Consider the following 5,820-nt stretch of genomic DNA (forward strand, 5'->3'; position numbering starts at 1 on the left):
GTGTACTCTTGTAGTACAAAAGCTTTTCCTAATGTCCAATTCGAACCTCTCAAGGCACAACTTCTGCCTGATTTATCCTCTGCATCTACTGAGAAGAGTTCGTTTCATTGTGTTTGTAACCGCCTTTTGAGTACCCATAGGTTGCTATCAGTTCCTTCTTAAACTTGTCTTTTCCAAACCAAACAAGCCTGGCTCCCTAAATCTCTCCTTCCATGCCATGTGCTTCAGACGCCTAATTAGTAGGACCTTGGTAGTCCTCTGCAGAGCAGTCTCCAGTTTCTCAATCTCTGCCTTGATCGAGGAGCCCCAGACTGGACACAGTATTCCAGATATGGCCTCATCAGTAGCAAGGAGAGGGGGATAATAATTTCTCTCAGTTTTCTAGCCATGATCCTCCTAGTGCAGCTCAGTATACTGTTTGCGTAGTAGCAGACTGTGAACCTGGAGCCCCCAGTAACCCTCAGATCCTGTTCAGCAGGGCTCCTGGTCGGTTGGTTCCTATTTTGTACAGATCCGCCCATTTGCAAATCTCTGCAGTTCTCCTTGTTGACCTTCATGAAGTTGCTGTGAGCCCAGTGCTCAGCTTTCACAGGGTCCATCTCAATTCTCCCACAGATTGGCACAACTCAAAATGAAGATTTGCACATCAGCGTATTCCAAACACAAAGAGCAAAAAGGTAGATGAAACTGAATTACTGCTGTTAAAAACAGCAGCAACCTTCTATATATAATACAAACCCTCCTATCCTTGTGCTTGATTGGCAGGATTTCTACCAAAAGTCAGCTCATCCCATTTAGTTCTATAGAAATCACACGCCCGTATTCAGCTCCAGGGAACTATGCCTAGTTACACCAGTAAAAGATCTCATTCACATTTTCTTGTGTTGTCTTGAAAATGACGGTTACGACTCTTTTTTTTTTTTCCCAAAATCCTGAGGACTTGTGATGACCTGTAAATTACTATTCTACACTGACGCTCACACATCTGTCTGATCTGCTGATATTTCAAAATCTCTGTCTTTCTACATTTGATAGCAACTTAATGTTCTGTGGAAATCCAACTGCTTTAATTTTAGGTAGACATACAAACACCTCCAGCCACATTATTTGAAAGGAATGAATTTTGTCTTAATGAACTGCTAGGAGAAGTCAGTTCACATAGTGAATATGCTTGCCAGTAGCTTTGCTGACCACATAAATTCAGTTCTGTTTGAAATGTGTTTGTGAAATCAAGTGAAGAGGACCAGTTATGCCTTTCACAATATAACCGCACAGACAAAATCGGCACTGAAAGCAGATAGCTCTCATATTGATTTCTCTGAAAGCAGTAACAGAAAAGTATATTTCATGCATTTTGGCAGTTCTACTCTTTACTGCTATAAATACATATAGACTTGTGCCTCAAAATGTTCATATTCTTATTCCATTCAGGATCAGGGAAGAAATACCATATGGTAATGAGCACAGTAACTGCGGATGGAGGAAATTTCTTTGGGCATCTAGATAAAATACAATTATTTAATGATTATGGTCGTAGTTCTACAGGATAGATAGATCTAAAGTATAATTATCTGCTCACTTTAACACATGCATTAATGGCAGGAATGGAACTACATACTTATTTATTCCTTTCACTTACAAGTCATTTAAACCAACTTTTTTAATAGCAGAAGGAAAAGCATTCTTTTATTTATTTTTCACAAGAGAAACACGTTTTTAAAGATAACTAGTGGTTTCAGGCACTTCCACTTATGGGTACTTTTCTTTCAAGACCTGAAAGTCAAGGGCTTGGGGAAGCACCTTGGAAAAAGCAACATCTGAAGTATCCTAAGTAGGGCACACCACACCATGAGTCATTTCTCAAAATCTCTCCAGAAACAGTGAAGATGACAAGACAGTGTCATGTGGGACGTATTTTGTTACAAACAGTAGAACTGCTCTGCCTACAAAATGAGACTATAATCCAACACTGGATAACAAAGGGGATATATCAATAACTGTTGTATTTTAACAGCTGTCTCAGGTACCAGATGACTTTTGCTGTGTATATTGTCATCTCCTGATTAGAAAGGGAGATATATATACAAGCACACAACAGTAACGAGGCAGTGACATTATGATTTAAAAATACTCTAATAGCACAAGATGGAATTCACGATCTAACCAACCAAGAGAAAATGGATCATTTTCCTATTTTAAATTTGTCAAGTATGAATCTAAAACTTGCCTTTTTTATCTCTACTATCTTGTCCACATATAAGGTTTGCTTTCCACTAAAGGCTATTTTAATGGGATTAGTTATTACAGTCAATGGGAAATAAATCACTGTTTCCAAGAGTGTCTGTTTGAATTTGGAATTATTTTTTTTTCCTACTGCAGCAAGTTAAGTCTTTCTTAAGCAAAGACAAACAGAAAAATCCAGATATGACTAGTCAATGACCATATTAATCCGTTAGGCATTTCTTTCCTGGTAAGTCAGAAAAAGCTACTTCTAAAATATAGAACTTATTACACAATATTACTTTTAGATGATTACTTTTTAGACATTAGTCAAGTACTGCTTTCATTTTAATTTATAACTCATCACTTAACTTTACCACACTTACTCAATATTTAGATATCTGGAGGCCGATTCCGCCCTATCATTGCTGTCAGTGCAGAGTCATTCCAGTAAAGCCACTCCAGATCAAAACATGAGCAAAAGGAAAAGCAGCCCTGTATGCATTTATGTTTCTTCCCATTTGGTGCATGAACAATTTTGCTAGAATTGGGTACATTTAACAATTTTTACTATTGACCACGATTATTTTTACTGTATAGTGTCCAATGTCCCTGAGGCACTATATGATAGAATTTCCTACATGAGTAAGTTGCATCTGCTGAATATTACCATTTGACTAATTATCCATTCCTCAACAGAAGGGAATTCATTATTCTAATCTTTATTTTTTTAATGTCAGAAGACCATATACACGTCTACCCTGCACGGGCACACAAATCTCCATTACATGCACCGTGTTAGATTGATTAGTTGTATAAAAATCTGTTTGTGCCTAATGCTGCTATTTGCATATTGTAAATTGCAGCAAGTCTAGTTTTTTGATAGTTTTGCAAAGGTAATTCTACTTCCTCTTTCCCTCTTCTTAACCTTTTCCTCCAAAATACCACTTAATTTTTTTTTTCTAATTAAATTGCTACACTTTGTATCTGCATATGAGTTTTCTCATTGTGTCTCTGTTTCAAGATCATGACCTGCACCAGCTATGTGCCCCTGGAACAATGAAGCTGTCAATGACAGGGCAAAAACGTGGCATTTAGCCCATGAAATTTGGAAGCCGCTCCCAAAAGAGATCATGGTGACTATGGACATCTGTGTCTTCAAAGCGAAATGCAAAATCCGCTTCTTTGATCTAGTCCTCTACTCAGTAACACCACATTTATAAACAAACACGCATCATATAAAATAAACATTGCCTTGCTCCTGTTGAGCAGAGAGAGAAGGCGGCTCCTTCTGTGTCTATTTTATTTTTGGGAGGCAACTGGACGCTACAGCAAAGAGATGCTTTATATAAGGACCTAGAGATGTGGAGATTTTCCAAAACTAACAGCACATTGTGCACTGACAGGGTGGTAAGTAAGGCAGTTTTTACCATTAACGCCTTGCAATTCTAGCCACATGTTCAGCTGAAGCCCCCACCTGAAATCTGCCGATGAAAGCAGCTTTAGCTTGCGCACAGCAGTGACAGGGAATGAAGATACACAGCAGGCTGATGAGCACTAAGAAGTAAATTGTTCGCCCAGATGGAAATCAATAGCTCTCTTCACTCTCTTCATTCTTTGGCAAGATCAGGAGCTTTGGATGGCAATTAAAGCTTACCCAGCTGCCAAGTGTCCTAATTACACACACAAGAAATCCCACATTTCTCCTTCTACCTGAAACATCCCTTGCGCCACATTCATTTAGCTCATTACAGTCAAGCCTGCTGCTGTTGCTAGCACTGACATTTCTTTTTTACAAAAAAACCCCAAACCCTAAAATCCTTGCTTGCACCTGGCTCCACCAGCGAGCGATCCTCCCAGAGCCCGACAGATGCTCCGCGGTGGCCACCAGCCCCTGCCATACAGGGATTTTCACAAGACCCTTCCAGGCAGTGTCTTCCCTCTTCTGCTCCATCTTCAGTGTTTTTCACCTCCCATTTAATTTTGCAGCCCACCCTCCCCTGCCCAGGGCATTTTCCATTAAGAATTACCCTCCTCCCTACTCGTTCATCAGCCACTTGTTTCTTTTACTCGCACCTAATTTCCCCGCATCCTCTAGCCGCCGCTCTCGCTGCTCAGCCTCTGCATTGCCGGCTGCATTTGGAGCCGCATTTATAGACAGTGAGAAGCAAGACGGGCCGCGGCCGAGATGCAAGGCTAGCTAACTGCGTGTGGGATCGCGCGCGCAGGCCACCCACCGGTGCCGCCTTTGAACGCTCGCCTGCACGAGCAGGCAACTGGCTTTCTAGGCGGGCACATCATTAGCTGCCTACACCACCGAGAGCATTCAAAATGGAGCGGAGAGCGGTTTCATTTTGACATCCATGGACTTGTCTGATTCTCCTGGAAATGAAGCCCTATCTTTTATGTATTTTGTCATTACAGTGTTCATCCATCCTTTGTGAACTGAGGCAGGTCTGGATTCTAAGAGGAAAGAGCAGATTTTACTTCCCTTGTAAGGAACAATATAGCAAAAATTTCTCATAGAACTTTATAATCTCTTTATTTTTCCTGGCACTTTCTTGGTGCTGTATAAATAAATGTAAACTAATGGACAGCTGAGCCTGAGCAGTGCAAATAGTTTCCAGGAACTCCTCCTAATTGTCCTTGACCAAAATACATGTTTTTTCAGAAGCCTTCAATAATTCAGGTCTGAATCTAATGCAATTAGTGAAGCTGTGCAAAACATACTGAAGAGAAAAGCCACTAAAAGCTCAGGCCTCTTATTTTATCATCGTGATTATCACTTTATTATGAATTAAAGTGGGAAGACCCATTAAGTACCCGTGGATCCAAGAGCAAGGGCTCTGAAAAGCTCTAAAAAGACAAAGGTAAAATAGCATCCCACTTAGCCCAGCAGCTCAAGACCACAATGCCCAAGACATTGTGCTGTATAAATCACCTTGTCGTTGCACAAAATGGTTAGATTATCTTAATTAAGCCGCAAGATTAGCTGAACAGAGTTCAACTATATTCACCAAAGAACAAATAAGCTATGGGATACATCAAGGGAGAAAAGAAAGGGTAAGAGGGAATCCGTCATTCCCCTTGAGCCATCTGTAACCTTCCAATTTACATGTGAACTTCTAAGGAGGAAGAAGGTTAAAACAAGTATTATGAACATCAAAGAGTATTTACTTGTGTTATGCTTTTTTTGGTCCCTTTAATAGCACTTTGATTCTCATTTATCCTCATCCTCTGCTGTACTGCTCTGGAAGGGCAGAGAGGCCTTAAAGGCAGGTATAAATGAATTCACACTGCCAGAGAAGCACAAGGGTGCCTTAGAGCTAATGAAAATGATCTCCATTAGCAGAGAAAGAAGAAAATATTGAACAGCCAGTACTATTGCTGATGCAAGAAATAGTTAAAAATTTCACTTCATCTCGATGCATTACAGTTCACCAAAAAATGCCATTTTCATTCTCTTTTAATACAAATAATTCATATGCACAAAAACTATTGCAAATAAAGCCTGATGGGAATTCTCCTTGAAGGAGAAAAAGACCATCTGTCCTTCACCAGCCAGGCACAAAAGGCATGCCTCGCTATTTTATAAAAGCT

This window comes from Nipponia nippon, unplaced genomic scaffold (genome assembly GCF_047370975.1).
Source record: "Nipponia nippon isolate SJK-2023a ecotype South Korea unplaced genomic scaffold, ASM4737097v1 scaffold_5, whole genome shotgun sequence".
NCBI classification, from domain to species: Eukaryota; Metazoa; Chordata; class Aves; order Pelecaniformes; family Threskiornithidae; genus Nipponia; species Nipponia nippon.